The sequence below is a fragment of the Sciurus carolinensis genome, chromosome 17 (genome assembly GCF_902686445.1).
Source record: "Sciurus carolinensis chromosome 17, mSciCar1.2, whole genome shotgun sequence".
NCBI lineage: Eukaryota > Metazoa > Chordata > Mammalia > Rodentia > Sciuridae > Sciurus > Sciurus carolinensis.
Window position 1 is genome coordinate 35,746,592 of NC_062229.1, and position 17,349 is coordinate 35,763,940.

The 17,349-nt window shown below is 44.1% G+C and overlaps 2 non-coding genes across 2 annotated transcripts; both read left to right on the forward strand.

The window, feature by feature from the left end:
- LOC124969641 (U6 spliceosomal RNA) lies at positions 1 to 112 on the forward strand. The gene has a single exon (XR_007106014.1). It is a non-coding gene; the product is annotated as a U6 spliceosomal RNA (small nuclear RNA).
- A 10,332-nt stretch (positions 113 to 10,444) lies between these two features.
- Trnai-uau (transfer RNA isoleucine (anticodon UAU)) lies at positions 10,445 to 10,524 on the forward strand. Its single transcript has one exon. It is a non-coding gene; the product is annotated as a tRNA-Ile (tRNA).
- The last annotated feature ends 6,825 nt before the right edge of the window (positions 10,525 to 17,349 follow it).

A 17,349-nucleotide genomic window follows, 5' to 3' on the forward strand; every position in this document is an offset into this window, starting at 1 on the left:
GTGCTCACTTAGGCAGCACATACACTAAAATTGAAACCATGTAGAGAAGATTAACATGGCCCCTGCGCAAGGATGACATGCATATGTAAAATAATAACTGACCGACATCTTCCCTGTTCCCACAGCCCTGACAACTATAATTCTACTCTGCTTCCATTAGTTCAATTTTATCTTTCTTTTCTTTCTTTCTTTTTTTTTTTTTTTTTTGGCATTGGGGATTGAACCCAGAGGCCGTTAGCACTGAGTCACATCCCCAATTCAGAGACTTATCTCACTAAGTTCCTTAGGGTCTCACTAAATTGCTGAGGCTGTCTTCAAACTTGTGATTCTCCTGCCTCAGCCTCCTGAGTTGCTGGGATGTAAACAGGTGTAAACTCAACCTGTCCCTGACATTTTTCACCAAGCATGGTGTCCTTCAGGTTCATCCACTTTGTCACAAATGACGGCATTTCCTTTCCCTTTAAAGGCTGGATAACATTCCATTGTTTGTGCATATTATATATTCTTTAGTCATTCATCCCTCAAGAGATACTTAAGAGGGTCCCATATCTCGGCAGTTATGAATAATGCTGTAATGACATGGAAGGGTAGAAACACCCTCAACGTGCTGATTTTCTTTCTTTTGCATATATACCTGAAGTAGGATTACTTGAAACGATAGATCTATTTTTAATTTTTCAAGGAGCCACTATAATGTGTTCAATAATGATGCTACAGATTTGTACTCCCTCCAACAGTGTACAGAGGTTCCCTTTTCTCCATATCCTGGGGTATGTTTCTGGATGGACCCTGCCCCTGGGACTTCAGGCTGAGCCCTGATGTGGGAGCATGCAGGCTCAGGTGAGAGGCAAAGCCCTTGCACAATCCCACCTTGTGCTCTCAGGCTCCGGGCTGTTTACCAGCCCCTCACCTTGGGCTTTGCTCATTCCTGACCTCTGTGCTTTGTTCCCCACATTCCGGCTCTCTATCTGTACCACGTGACTTTCCCCGCATCCCTGGCAATCTCCTTCCCCAGATCCCATCTCAGAAACCCTAGCCTTCTCCAAGCCTTTCTGCAAAGACTCACCTGTCCTGTCTCCTATCTGATGTTTTTCAGCACCCTTTTTGCACGATATGTTTTTGCTGAAATGTTGCTTGGTAATTGCATATGGTCTTCTCCCTCCACGGCTTTGCAGACTGTTCCCTGTTTCATTGCTCACAACTCCCTCCTTGGATTTCCACTCAGTCTTCAAAACCTACCTCAAGGGCTGGGGATATAGCTCGGTTAGTAGAGTGCTTAGGGCTGGGGATATAGCTCGGTTAGTAGAGTGCTTGCTTTGCAAGTACAAGGCCCTGGGTTCAAATTCCCAGCACTGAGGGGGGAAAAAAAGAAAAAAGAAAAAAAAAAAAAAAAAAAAAACCAAACACTTACTTCAAGCAGGGCCAGGTGGCTCATGCCTGTAATCCCAGTAGCCCATCAGGAGGCTGAGACAGGAGGATTGCAAGTTTGAGGCCAGCCTCAGCAATTCAGCGAGGTCCTAAGCAACTTAGTGAGACCCTGTCTCAAAATAACAAACGAAAAGGGTGTGGGATGTGGCTCAGTTGTTAAGCGCCCTGGGTTCCAACCCCAGTACCAAAAAAATAAAATAAAATAAAATAAAAATAAAAAAGGGTTGGGGACCCAACATAAAAACAAAAAAACATTTTAACACTTGCTTCAAGACTGGTGATGTGGCTCATTGGTGGAGTATTTTCCTACCATACTTGAGGCCCCTGGGTTTGAACCCCATTGCCACATATTAAAAAAACAAAACAAAACAAAACAAAAAAACTGCTTCGAGTGTCACATCTTCTGGGAACTAAGTCAGTCACTTCTGGGAGGTTCCCTCCCTGGTCTGAGAATCACACTCCCACATTCATATGGCCATCACAGTTCCTGTGGATACTTCCCCACAGTAATTTTCACACACACACCTCTCACCCCATATTGGGGAATGAATCCAGGGTTGCTCTGCCACTCAGCAACATCCCCAGCAGCCCCGCCCACCTCATCCCACCCCAGTCTTTTCTCTTTTTTGCTTTTTTTTTTTTTTTTTGCAGTACTGGAGATAGAACTCGGGGCCTTGTGCTTGCAAGGCAAGCACTCTACCAGCTGAGCTATCTCCCCAGCCCTCTTTTTTGCTTTTGGTCCCAAGGATTGAACCCAGGGGCGCTTAAGCACATCCCCAGCCCCTTTTAATATTTTATTTAGAGTCCGGGTCTCAGTGACTTCCTTAAGGCCTCACTAAATTGCTGAGGCTGATCTCCAGCTTGCAATCCTCCTACCTTGGCCTCCTGAGTCTCTGGAAGCGTGCCACCACACCCAGTAACAGAGGGGGGGGGCTTTCAATAATATTGAACGCTGGTAGTTGAGTACATGGATCACCACAAGTTTTTAATTATTGCCAGCAAATCCCTTAGGTCTCCCCACTTTGGTTACAAGCCTCTCTTGGAGTGACTTCTACTTCTTGTGCAGTCTGTGAGCACCTATCTTAGTACATGACTTGGCAGGATGAAACCAACAAATGCTCAGACATGAACTTTTATTTCCCTATCTGCCCCCTTTCCTTCCTTCCTTCCTTCTTTCTGATACGGGGGATTGAACCCAGGGATGCTCTACCACTAAACTACATTCCCACACCTTTTTATTTATTTATTTATTTTATTTTGAGACACGGTCTCACTGATTTGTCCAGGCTGGCCTTGAACTTGTGATCCTCCTGCCCCAGTCTCCAGAATTCCTGGGATTCCAGGCAAAGTTCAAAGAATTCCCATATACCCCTACCTTGAATACCCATTTTGCCTGATTTACCTTATCACTCCTTCTCCTTCCCCCACCTATTTATGTACATATTATTATACATACACACATAAAATGTTGATATTACATGCCCATGATATAGATGCATTAGGCATGTGTATATGTGTGTGTGTCTATACACACTTTTTTTTTTCTCTCTGAACCATTTGGGAATCAAGTTGTGGATATGATGCCCCTCTGTTCCTAATCACTTCCTCGTGCATTTCCTAAGACCACGAACATTATCTTATACAACCAAAGTCCAGTTATCAAATCAGGAAATTTAATGTTGTTACAATACTATTATCTAATCCACAGCCTGTATTCGCATTTCACCAGTCCCCCCAATAATGTCCTCTCTGGGCAGATTTGGTTTTCCCTGGCAGGGTGAAGCCCAGGATCACAAGCTCTGTCCCTGGTCCAGTTCCTGGGGTCTCCAGGGGCCACAGTTCCCCAGGCCTCCTTTGTCATTCAGGACCCTAACATTTGTGAAACCTTCAAGCCAATTGTTTGGTTTCCTCACAGATTTAAAAATACCCTCCTAAGATTCTACCTCTCACCATGTTGTTGCCAAACTCTCTTCTCCTCCAGACTTAGGGGAGGGACTCTTTGCAGGGCCTTGTAAAACCTTAAATAAACTGCAAGAACAAATTCCACTTTGACCACTATCTTGTTAAAATTCCTTAAAAAAGTTAACTCATTGGGCCCAAAGTACCTTAACAAAAGCCAGGCTGTACTTCTCCTGGGAGTCACTGTTCCTCAAAGGGTTTTATGTGCTGTTTAATGATTTTTCACAAATAGTTTTTCTTGCCCTTAAAGTTGGATTAATTGAATTTTAATTCGGCAGGATCACTCTCTAAAAAGAGAAACACTGACTGTGCAGGTGGAGTTAGGGTTGCTCCACCTAATTAAGGCCTTTCCCAAGCACAGTAGGATTCTTCTTTTCTTTCTTTATTTTCAGTAGTGGGGCTTGAGCCCACGGGTACTCTACTACTGAGTTACACCCCGGTTCTTTTTATTTTTCATTTTCAGACAAGGTCTTGCTAAATTGCTGAGGTTAGCCTCGAATTTGCAATCCTCCCGCCTCAGCCTCCAGAGTCTCTGGGATTATAGGAGGGGGCCACTGCATCCAGCCAGAGTAGGATTTAAAAAGTGGAAAATTCCGTGTCCTACATATGACACCTTAAAGTCACCTTTACTTTGGATCATAAAAGTCCATTTTATGCCAGGCAGAGTGGTACAGGCCTGTCATCCCAACAACTTGGGAGGCTGAGGTAGGAGGACTGCAAATTCAAGGCCAGCCTGGGCAACTTAGTAAGACTCTGTCTCAAAATAAAAAATAAAAAAGGATTGGGGATATAGCCAATAGTACAGTGCTTGCCCAGTCTGTGTGAGAAAAATCAACCAAACAAGCAAATGAAACCCCAAAAAACTCTTTTTTCGTTGTCTGTAAAGTAAAACCTGAATGATCTAAGGAAATCGCCACTTTAGCTTTCCCTGGCTCCATCTACTCACACTCTCAAAATGGGTTATTCTTTCTACCCATGATTCAGTGGATTTAAGAATATGACCCTAAGCTAGGCACAGTGGCCCATGCCCGTAATTCCAGTTCAGGAGACTGAGGTAGGAGGATCTTGAATTCAAAGTCAGCCTCAGCAACTTATTGAGGCTCTAAGCAACTCAGTGAGACCCTGTTTCTAAATAAAATATAAAAAAGGACTGGGGATGTGGCTCAGTGGTTAAGTGCCCCATGGGTTCAATTCAGGTAACTTCCCCCACAAAAAAGAATATTTCCCTATGGCCCAAGTTACCCCCATTTGCTCCATTTTCTTCCATTTATTCCCCCTGAACCTTTCTGAACTTCATTCTCATTAAAAACAGTAACAGGGGCTGGAGACATAGCTCAGTGGTAGTGTGTCACCTAGCATGCCTGAGGCCCTGGGTGTGATCTCCAGTACTGAAAACAAAGTACTTTATCATTGTTATTATTGTTATTATTTTGGTACCAGAAATTGGTACCTTAATTCTGTTTTTGTTTGTTTGTTTGTTTGTTTTTTAAATTTTGCTCTCTCAGGTTTCCAGGGGCCTTGGATTCTTTTGTCCTATACATTTTACTGAATGAGTCAGTGAATGAGGGACCACCAAATTTATTTCTTCCCCGAATTCTGTTTCTATGATTAGTCTAACTAGATTTTAGTAAAACGTAGAGAGAGTAACCCCTACACAGAGTTATATAAAACATCAGCTTTTAAGTGGAATGGACGCTTATTCTAGAAATACTGGTTTAGCCAACCATTCACTGCACTTCTGTGGCCTGTGCCGGGCTGCTGACTGCATGGAACTTCAGATTCCTGATCCCTGAGGTCTCCACTGAGGTTTTCACACTGTTCTAAAAGTCTCTCTCCTTCCTTCCTTCTTTCTCCTTCTCTCCTCTCCTTTCCTCTTCTCTTTCTTTTTTCACCTGCAAGAAAAGATCTGGAAATGTCTAGGGCAGCAGACTGGGGAGCGGATACAGGGAAGCCACTTCCTACCTATTCCTGTTACCTATAGCTGCTACCATCCCTAGCAGGCTGGATTTTCACAGGGAGAAATAGAAAACTCAGGAAACCGTTCCCACAACATTAGGGGCCATTTACCTTGCAGCCTAGGCTAAGGAAGCATTCTTCTGTCCCTCTGCCTTGCAAAATGAGTATTACCTTCATTTTACAAATGTGAAAACTCAGGCTCAGAGAGGCCAAGTAGCCGACACAAGCTACATAGTCACGAAGTGGCAGAGTGAGGATTTGAAACCAGGTATGTCTAACTCCAAAAGCCTGTGTCTTTTCCATTGATTCGTCCTATTTCCTTTCCAAGGATGGAGGAGAGGGCTGGATTCAGGATTTCTGTGCAGCATTAATAAAGGGCTTCTGGATGTACCTAATTTATCTTCCACTGATCTCGTATTTACAAGGTGCCAGGAATTTTTTTTTTTTTTTCTATTACTGGGGATTGAACTCAGAGACACTTAACCAGTGAGCCACATCCCCAGCCCTATTTTGTATTTTATTTAGAGACAGGGTCTTGTGGAGTTGCTTAGCGCCTTGCTAAATTGCTGAGGCTGACTTTGAAGTCGATCCTCCTGCCTCAGCCTCCAGAGCTGCTGGGATTACAGGCATGTGCCACCATGTGCTGCAGGAAACACTTCTTGTACCACATTGAGGGCTGTGAGCCTGTGTGCGGAATGGAATCATGCCTGGATAGTGTCATCACTGGGCCCCGTTGCCAGCCCTTCTTGGTCAATCATTTCCCAGATCCTTGGCCATCCCACTTAGGAGGGCTTTTGGCATGGCAGCATGACTCACTGGTCCAAGGACGAGTTTTTTTTTTCTTTTTTTTCTGGAGTGCTGGGGATGGTCCCTGGGACTTTGTGTATGCAAAGCATATTCTGTACCACTGAGCTACGCCCCCAGCTCTTTTAGTTTTATTTAGAGACAGGGTCCCACTAAAGTGCCAAGGCCAGACTGGAACTCTTGCCTCAGCCTCCCAAGTAGCTGGGATTTCAGGCAAAGGACCCTCTTTCTGTGTGTGTGTGTGTGAGTGTGTGTGTGTGTGTGTGTGTGTGTGTGTGTGAGTGTGTGTGTGTGTTACTGGGGAGTGAACTCAGGGGCACTCTACCACTGGACAACATTTTCCGTCCTTTTGACTTTTAGTTGTAGAGGGTCTTGCTAAATTGCTGAGCTGTTGAGGATGGCCGGGAACTTGTGATTCTCCTGTCTCAGTCTCCCAGATTGCTAGGATTACAGGTATGCACCATGGCACTCATCTGAAAACCTGCTTTTTATCTAAATGCGAACACAGAAATTGAATGGGTCTTACCCAGCATGCACAAAGGGCTCTTTTTTATTATTTATTTTATTTTTGTGATACTTCGATACTGGGGATTGAAACCAGGGCCAGGGACCTTGTGCGTCCTGGGCAAGAGCTCTACATCCCTATCCAGGGCGCGCTCTTTCTTTTTTTCCTTTCTTTTTTCTTTTTTCTTTTTTTTTTTGTGGTGCTGGGGATTGAACCCAGGGCCTTGGCTTGTGAGTTGTGAGGTAAGCATGCTACCAACTGAGCTATATCCCCAGCCCCATCTCGCTCTTTTTTTCTTTCTTTCTTTTTTTTTAAATACTGGCGATTTATCTCTGAGCTACATCCCCATTCCTTTTTATTTTCTATTTTGAGACAAGTTCTCACTAAATCGTGGAGGTTGACCTCAAACTTGTGATCTTCTTGCCTTCTGAGTAGCTGAGATGACATGGGCGTGCCAGGGCCCCCTTTTAGATAAGAAGTTAGGGATGGGGCTATAGCACAGGGGCAGAGCACTTGCCTAGCACGTGTGAGGCACTGGGTTCGATCCTCAGCACCACATAAAAATAAAAATAAATGAATAAAATAAAGGTATTCTGTCCATCTACAACTAAAAATATTAAGAAAGAAGAAGAAGAAGAAGTAGTAGTAGTAGTAGTAGTTAGGAATGAAGATGTGGCTCATTGATAGAGTCCTTGCCTAGCATGCTGTGCCCCAGCACAGAAAGAAGGGGGAAAAATATATATGTATGTAAATTTATATGTATGTAAATATACATGTAGTATATGTACATATATATTATATGTTCACGTATGTGTGTATACATATAAACACACACACACATACATATATGTTCTTTTCCCCAGTAAAACCCAGAGGATCTTCCAAGTTTTTCATGCAGTCATTTACAGAAAGAAAGAAAGGGGGGAAAAAAAAAAGGAAAGAACAGAACCAAGTATGTATTAATGTACTGCATGAAAGCATTTTTTTGGAGGGACAGGTACCGGGGATTGAACTCAGGGGCACTCAACCACTGAGCCACATCCCCAGCCCTTTTTTATATTTTATTGAGAGACAGGGTCTCACTGAGTTGCTTAGTGACTCACTTTTGCTGAGGCCAGCTTTGAACTTGTGAACCTCCTGCTTCAGCCTCCAGAGTCGCTGGGAATACAGGCATTCGACACTACGCCCAGCTGCATGAAAAAAATCTAACCTTTCTTTTTTCGTTTAAATAAACTCCAGAGGAACTGGGCTTCTAAAGCACCTTTAATGTTTGCCTGATATCTGTTTTAGCAATAATTTATTTTACAACCTTCTGACTCAACAAAGTAAATAAAAGTATATTTTATCACTGTTGAAAAAACCACCCCACTGATGGTTTCTGAGGAGGGGTCCTTCAGGTGCAGGGAAGGGGCTTGTGGATGAAAACAGTGGGCTCTTCCCTGTAAAAAGCAAACAGTGATCCAGAATTCATCAAGAAAGTTCCGGTGGAAGAAACTTCTCTAAGGCCTCTGGCCTGGAGCCCTCAAAATGGTCAGTATCACGGACGCCAAAAAGGTTGAGGAAAAGGTTCTGAATTAAAGACTACATAAAACTTAAGACAAGCACTGAGAATTTGGGATCCTGAATTAGATTCTAGACCAGGGGAGAAAACAGCAACAAAGAGTATATTGAGGGCTGGGGATATAGCTCAGTTGGTAGAGTGCTTGCCTCTCGCACACAAGGCCCTAGGTTCAGTCCTCAGCACCCCAAAAAGAAAAAAAAAAAAACAAAAAACAAAGAGTATATGGAGCCTGGTGTGGTGTCACATGCCTGTAATCCAGTGGCTCAGGAGGCTGAGGCAGGAGGATCCAGAGTTCAAAGTCAGCCTCAGCAAAAGTAAGGCGCTAAGCAACTTAGTGAGACCCTTTCTCTAAATAAAATACAAAAATAGGGCTGGGGATGTGGCTCAGTAGTCGAGTGCCCCTGAATTCAATCCCTGGTACCAAAACAAACAAACAAAACTTTGTGTGATGATTTATGCCTGTAATCCCAGCAACTCAGGAAGCTGAGGTAGGAGAATCCTGAATTCGAGGCTAGCCTCTGTCTCCAAACCCAAAATAAAAAAGGTCTGAGAATGTAACCCAGCGGTACAGTGCCCCTGGATTCCAATGTCTAGTAGCACGAAAAAAAAAAAAAAAAAAAAAAAAAAGATACAAGTGTATTTGTGTACAAGACAGAAAGAAGAAACCAAAATATGCCAAACTCAATGTTGGCAGAGTCAATTGATGGAACTGAAAAGAGTGTTAATGTGATTTAGGGCACTAAGAGGTTCATTAAGCCACTTTTGAATCATTTCTATATATTTAATATTTTTCAAGTAAAAAGTGTGAGAAAATAAGGTGAAAATTTAGATATGCAATTCATAGTGTATTTTGGTACTAAAAGTACTGTGCTGCCAAATTTTATTAAAAGGTGAATCATCTTCCCCACTCCCCAAATGACGCATAACACCTACCATACCATGCCATGCTTGGTCTTTTTTTTTTTTTTCTTTACTAGAGGGTTGAAACCAGGAGTGCTTTACCATTGAGTCACAGTCCCAGCCCTTTTGTATTTTCTATTATGAGGCAGGGTCTTGCAAAGTTGCTGAGGCTAGCCTCAAACTTGAGATCTGCTGGGGAGATAGCTCAGTTGGTAGAGTACCTGCCTTGCATGCACAAAGCCCTGGGCTCAATCCCCAGCACCACAAAAAAAAAAAACCAAAAACAAAAAACTCCATTTTGGGCTGGGGAGATAGCTCAGTTGGTAGAGTGCTTGCCAGGCCCTGGGTTCGATCCCCAGCACCGCAAAAAAAAAAACAAAAAAACAAAAAACAACTTGAGATCCTCCTGCCTCAACCTCCAGGGTCTGGGATTTACATGGAGCCTGATCGTATGGTATTTTCTTAGTGATGTGTGTTTGTTACGACTTCTAACTAAGGCCCTTCCGTGGAACCCACAGAACCATAGGGTTTGGGACTTCCCTGACAAATGACCCCCTTGCCCACTTCAAATTGCAGACAACTCCCTCCAGCATGAAACTTTGCAGTTTGGCAGATCTTTCTTGTTTTTGTTTATCTGGAATATGCCCTCGTAGTAGTCTCTGGTCTTCTCTCTCTGCCCCTGAAATGATACCTCAAATCTTTGGGTCCTTGTCTTCATCCCTAGGAAATTTTTTGTTTTGTTTTGTTTTTGCAGTGCTGGGGATTGAACCCAGGGCCTCATACATGCTAGGTGAGCGCTCTACCACTGAGTTACATCCCAGCTGTGACTTGGAGTTCTAGAAGTTAGGACCCTATGGTCCCCTCTTGACTTCTATCTTGTTTACTGGGCAAATACGTCTTGCTCAGAACACATTGGATGAGTTTTCAAAATCTGATTGACCTAACTTATTTTTTGACATTGTGTCAACCGGAGAAATATGCAATAATGATATTCAGTCAATTAACAGATTCTTTCCTGGCCCAATGATGACCTAAATCCTTGTCTCTGACTTTTGGATGCTTCATGCTTCAAATTTAATTGTAGAGATGAGACAAACGCCATGGATAAATAGCTGACACGACTTGCTTCTGCCATTTGTCAAAAGTCAGAGGCAGAAAAATATGCAAACTCCAAAATAAGATGAAAAATGTTACATTTTTCTATCGCCCACAATTAAAATAAATTAAGATATAATTAGTGAAACCAATTAATTAAAGGAGGAAGAGTAAAATTTTAATTAAATAATGGAAAAATAAAAACGAAATGGATCAATAAAACAAATTCAAGGGCTGGGGAGATAGCTCAGTCGGTAAAGTGCTTGCCTTATAAGCACAAGGCCCTGGGTTCAATCCCCAGGAACCCCCCCCCCCAAATAAATAAATAAATAAATAAAACAAATTCGATAAAATGAAATAAGTGAAATAAAGTGAAATAAAACTAAAACAAAATAATTAAAGTAAAATAAATAAAGCGAAATAAAAAAGAAAATGAATAAAATGCAAGTAAATGAAAGTAATGAAAGCAATCACTGGAAGCAACAGAGTATTGGTGGAGCAGGATTCTGCTTTTCTGTCCGGCGTCTCTGGGACCCGAGTGTTGGCGGCTCAGCTCCAGGACCCGATGGCGCCCGGAGCGCGGTGTCCCTGGTGTGGGGCGGGTGGTCACGCCCGGCGCTCTGGAGCCTTGTTGCAGGGACGCGGCCCTGGGCTTCACTGCATCCCCGGGTTTTAAAGCGGGGATCGCCGAGCCGACCGTGCAACCGTTAGGTGGCGCCCTGAGTCCCAGGTCCACGCGCGACGCTGTGCGGCCGCCAGGACGGCCACTTGTCAGCTGAGCATTTGCGTTTAGGGTGGCCTTGTGGTGGGGCCACGGACGCCCCCTTAGCCCTTTGGGTTGTGTCTCTTTCATTAAAAATGTGCGTGGTACAACTTCTCCCTTCGCCGCGGCCCCGCGGCCTCTCGGATGCCCACCAAGAGGATGGACCCTGTGTTGCTCAGTTTGGAGGTCCCGGTAAGTATCCCAGCAAACCGCACGGTGCTCGCCACGAGAACTGAAATGGGGATGGTTCATCGAACGCCTTGCTCTTCCTCGATGGAATAATCCTACGTTGTTTCATATAAAATAACTCCAAGTGTCCATATCTTAAGTATGCATTCACCTGCCTGCTGCCTCTGGAGAATCCATTCAGAGAGTAAGCTACCTGTGGCTTTATTGGGGATTAAGTGATGGCAGAGGACATTTGCAGGCGGCCTTTTCTTGTGTCCCAGAAGTCCCCAGCAAAGCTGGGCTGGGGGAGGGGAGATATGGGGGTGGGGATGGGGACAAGGGCCGCTCACATGCAAATGCAGCTGTGACAATCCGGCCGGGCGCCTCTGCGCCTCCGGGAGGCCGAGGCTGGAACAAAGCATTAGCATTTTCTACATGTGAAAGGCCCGCATTCCTAGGCCCGGAGGCCGCGGGGGCACCGCCCCCCTCCTCCCATTCACACTCGGGACCACACAGAGCGCCTCTCGCGCCAAATGCTGGAAGGTTCGTTTCAGCTTTTCTTTTGACCCGGGCGATGCATACGAAATGTAGATATTTCCCTAAACGCCGGCTTTGACATTTAATGCGATCCTAAGTAGTCTGAAATGTGGACGGGATTAGGAGGAGGCTGGGGGCCCACAGGGACACTTGGCCAAATCCCCCTAAATCCTCCAGGACAATTGTTTGTCACCACACGGATTCTCTTAGCCCCAAATGAGGGGGCTAATGAACTTCGCTGCCTCCTCCCGTGGCAGCCCCACTCCCACCCCAGAGCTAGCAATTCTCCCCTGTCCTTCCCAGAGAGAAAGGGAAGATGAATGTGTAAATTGCTGGCTTTGTGCAAGGGTTTATTTACTTTAGGCTGGGCCAGCTGAGTTTGACCAGTAACTAACCCACCCATCCTGGGCTGCTATTTAACTCTCACTCTGTAAGGCTCAGAGGGTCAAGGGTGCTGAGGCCCTGTGAACCTGGGGGTTACGTTAATAGGCCATCTCCACCTTAAGGTCCTGTGTAACATTGCCAGACTTGGAAACACCACCAAATATTCTGTGCAGCAACCTTTATTGTTCATCTAGAAAAATCCACACACTATAATGCACAGCCTGTCCTGAAAGGTAGAATCCAGGAGGGAAACAGTTGACAAAGAATGTGTCATGAAGGATGGGCTGTAGATCCTGCTTGCAGATTTGCCAAGTTACTACTGGGTCTCAACAACAACAACAAAAAAAATCTTCACTGGTCCTCAGTAAGCATGCGTGAAAGGAAGAGCTAGTGCACCAGAGGACTCTCTTTGGCGGAAGTTAGAACCACGGAGAGGCAGCATGAGGTGACTGGGATGCTGACAAGTGAAACTGGGAGAAAATAGTAGACTGAAACAGTGCCCTTATGGTGGGAAATGGTGACTTCTTTTGGAGATGGCAGAGAATCCAGTTTGGGGAACACATGGGATGTAACAGAGCTAAGTAAGCTAAGGTGTCTTAGAAGCTAAGTAGGGAGGGTGATGAGTTACCCTGTAGAGACCTTGAAGGTCACCCTATAGGAACCCTGGGCAGGAGTCACAGCTGTGCTACTGGAAGTTACAGACTGGCGAGGAAAAAAGGAGGGGAGATTCAACCTGAGGCTGGGAGACTTAGGACTTTTTGTCCTCAAAGAAGATGGTATGTGCAAGGCAGGTAGGAATAGGATGAGAACATAAGATACTGATATAGTAGCCGGGTGCTGTGGTGCATGCCTGTAATCCTGGCAGCTCGGAGACTGAGACCCTGTCTTAAAATAAAAAGGGCTAGGGATGTGGCTCAGTGGTTAAATGCCCCTGAGTTTAAACCCTGGTACCCAAAACAAACAAAAAAGCCAGTATATACTAGCAAAACTATCATGCACCAGACACTGTACATAAATATCAAAAGTGAAGGATGGGACTGGGGTTGTGGCTCAGTGGTAGAGCACTTGCCTAGCATGTATGAGGCACTGGGTTCAATTCTCAGCACCGCATATAAATACATTATTTAAAGAAAGGTCCATTGGCAACTTAAAAAAAAAAAAAGGTAAAGGATGTAGTAATTTATTGCAAGGATGACCCCTCCCCAACCACCAGTCCCCATTGCAGTGGTTCAGGGAAGTCCCTTGTTACCACTTTTACATCACACATGAAAACTATGGAGTTCTTTTTTAAAGATTTGGAGTTCAAGGCACATTGGGCAATGGAAACCACGGCCAGGCCCTTAAACTTCATTCCAACCCCATGAGGTAGGTACACTTAGTATCCCCATCTTTGAAAAGGTAGGCTCCTGGGTGCAGTGGTGCCTACCTGTAATCCCAGTGAGTCTAGAGACTGAGACAAGAGTATTCCAAGTTCAAGGTCAGCCTCAGCAGTTTAGTGAGACCGTGTCTCAAAATAAAAAAATAAAAAGGGCTGGGGTAGAGCTCAGTGGTAGAGTAACCCTGGGTTGGTACAAAAAAGAAAAAAGAATGAAAAGCAGGCTCAAAGAAACTACTCTACCCCAAACTTGTCCCAGTGAGCTAGTCATGGTGGCACACACCTGTAATCCCAGTGGCTAAGGAGGTTGAGACAGGAGGATGGAGAGTTCAAGGCCAACTTCGGCAAAAGCAAAGTGCTAAGCAACTCAGTGAGAGGCTGTCTCTAAATAAAATACAAAATAGGGCTGGGGATGTGGCTCAGTGGTCAAGTGCCCCAGAGTTCAATCCCCAGTAACTGCCCCCCCCCCCCAAAAAAAAAGCACAGACTGAGTTAACAGGTTCTGCTATAGGCAGTAGGAGGGATAAACAAACTCATCTGTATCATTTGCCTCAGCCTCCCTAGTAGCTGGGATTACAAGCATGCCTCACCAGGCCCTGGTGTGAAAAATATTTTAATTCAGAAGTTCTACATATTTTTCCATGCATGAATGTCACTCCCTAAGTCTCTCTTATTGATTTCAGGGGTACACAATCACTGAGCCACATCCCCAGCTCTATTTTGTATTTTATTTAGAGACAGGGTCTCATTAAGTTGCTTAGTGCCTCACTTTTTCTGAGGCTGACTTTGAACTCGAGATCCTCCAGCCTTAGCCTCCTGAGCTGCCAGGATTATAGGCATGTGCCACCTTGCCTGTCTTCTCTTATTTTTTTGGTATTGGGGATTGAACCTAGGAGTGTTTTACTATTGAGCTACATCCCCCCAGCCCTTTTAAATTTTTATTATGAGATAGGGTCTCACTAAACTGCTGAGGCTGGTCTCAAACTTGTGATCTTCCTGCGTCAGCTTCCTGAGTTGTTGGGATTACAGGCATGTGAGACCATGTCAAGCTCAGGGCTAGCTATCTGTTGATTAATGAAGGCCACGGTAGCCTGAGGATCCTGAGAACTGAGAAGACCAGAACCCATCTTGAAATCACTGAACTGATACAAACCTTTCTATACCCACCCCTCACCAAATTTCCTTTAAAAGAAGAGCTGAGAACCCCAAATCCATGTCTTTCACTCTGGAGATGACTTGTAGTCTCCCTTGAATATGTATTCCTTGCTTTACCCTTAAAGGCACCTCTCTCCTGAGTTACCCTTTCTCCCTTGAATATGTATCTGCTTTCCTAAATAAAACTATCCCTCCCACTGGCATGTACTGAAATTCTATTCTGTCACTTAAGGCAAGGACCCTTTTGGTCCTCAAGTTCCTCTTTCTCTCTGCAGACTCTTCGGGTCCTTCTTTGGAGACACCTCTTCCCCAGTGACAACACAAAACCTTTTTTATTGCCAGTTGTGGTGGTTCTTGTCTGTAATCTCAGCTACTCAGGATGTTGAGGCAGGAGGATCACAAATTCAAGCCTAGGGACTTAGCTTAGCGGTAGAGCATTTGCTGTCAAGCAGGCAGCCCTGAATCAGTAATTAAACAATGATTGTTTTTCCTCTCACTTGAGATGGGTGTACAAAGGTAGCTGCTGGCCTTGTTTCTAATGCATATATGCTCCTGTGTACATATGCACATACCCAGTACTGCAACAACAAAAAAGTATTGAATAGCTCATATAATTTAGTGATCATTGTACTCAAAGTGAAAAACAATAAAATCTTTATTATTTTAAGCCATCATTCTCTTTTTTTTTTTTTTTTTTGCACCAGGCTTAAACCTGGGTGTGCATAACTACTTAGCCACATCCTCAGCCCTTTTAATATTTTATTTAGAGATAGGGTCTCGTTGAGTTGCTGAGGCTGGCCTTGAACTCTGATCCTCCTGCCTCACCTCCCGATTATTGAGTGTTTTTTACATTTTTCCCCCCTGTAATGCTTGGCTAGGAATGTAACCCAGGACTTCCTGCATAAGAACTGTCAGCTTTTTATTTCCTGACAGTGCAGGAGAGGGAACTGTATATACTGTGTATATTAGGCAAGTAATCTATCACTGATCCTTCAGCTTTAAATAAATAAATAAATAAATGCCAGCCTACACCTTCATAAAGCTGAAAAATTTTAAGTAGGACTTTTGTAAATCAGGGACAATCAGGCTGTTTTGTGTTGCTGAGCCATGATGCTCAGTAGATTAGGTGTTTTAAATACATTTTGGACTAAAGATATTTTCAACTTCTGATGGGTTAACTGGGATATAACTCATTATAATTTCAGGAGCACATGTGCACACTAGAAATAAAGCCAGCAGGTACCTATGTACACATGCCTCAAATGAGAGAAAAACAATCATTGTTTAAATTATTGATCCAGAGCTGGGCATGGTAGCATATGCCTGTAATCTCAATGACTCAGGAGGCTGAGGCAGGAGGATTGCAAGTTCAAGACCAGTTTCAGCAACTTAGCCAGGCTCTAAGCAACTTTGTGAGATCTTGTCTCAATAAAAAATAAAAAGGGCTAGGGATGTAACTCAGTGTTGTAAAGTGCCTCTGGTCAATTGCCAGTATAAATGAACAACATTCATTTTTTGCTACTTAGTGCCAGATCACCAAATGTATTTTTGTGTGTGTGGTGGGGATCAAACCCAGGTCCTCATGCATGCTAGGCAAGCTCTCTACTGCCAAATCACATCCCCAGCCCACAAATGTATTCTTGTATAATATGGGGCTTACCCAGTCCTTCATAGGTATTCCTGTTTCCCCATAAACCAATCAGCAAGTAGAACAAAATTCTAATTTCCTAAGATTTTTCCAAAATTTTCATGCATCAATTACAGGCCTTTTCCCAGTTCAGGAGGACTCTGTGGGGTACCAGTACTTTATGAAGTCTGTGCACTCACTCTCTAGCCCAGGCTAAGCTACTGTCCCATCATCCTGCAGCATTTGAGAGGGTCCCACAGTGCTGTTGTCAGTCAAAGGCTAGGAAAGCCAGGCTGCAGACCTGGATCAATACTATCCTAAGGGTTTTATTAGCTTTGTATTACTACAACAAAACACCATAAAAGAAAAAAGGTTTATTTTGGCTCATGGTTCTGAAGGTTTTAGTTCAAGATTGGGCAGCCCCATTGCTTTGGGCCTCTGGCGAGAGTGCTGAATGACAATGGTGGGGAGCACGTGAAGGAACAAATTGCTTATATCTCAAGAGTGAGCTAAGAAGCAGGACAGATTGGGGAACAGTGGGGTCCCACAATTACCTTTGAGGGAACCCCCCAGTGTCTAAGGACCTCCCATACCACCATCTCCTAAGGGAGAAAAACTGCCACCTTTCAACGGTGCCTCCCCGGGGGCCAAGCCTTCAACACACTGACGTTTGGTGGGGGTTGGGGGGTCACTCTCCGTGTTCATACCAAAGCAAAGGTCCTACCTATTCTCATCTTATTTGCAAAAGACTTTAAGAAGCCTAAGGAAGCTAGGTCATCTCTGTTTTTCTTTTTCTTTCTTTTTTAAAATTAAAAGACAGAGTCTTATTAAGTTGCCAAGACTGGTCTCAAATCTGTGATCCTTCTGCCTCAGCCTCCTGAGCATCACTATGCGTGGCTGTGATTTTTAAGCAAATGATTCCTAACAGATCAGTTATCTCTTTCTAACTCAACTGTACAAGTTCTAACCAAGCGCTGTCAATATTGTCATCATCCCTCCCCACCACTGCCTTGCAGTTCTGGGAACTGAACAGTCTCACACAAGCTAAGCAAATACTCTACCACTCAGCTATACCCCAATTCCTTTCCATTTTGAGACAAGGTCTCACCGAATTGCCCTGGAACTTGTGATC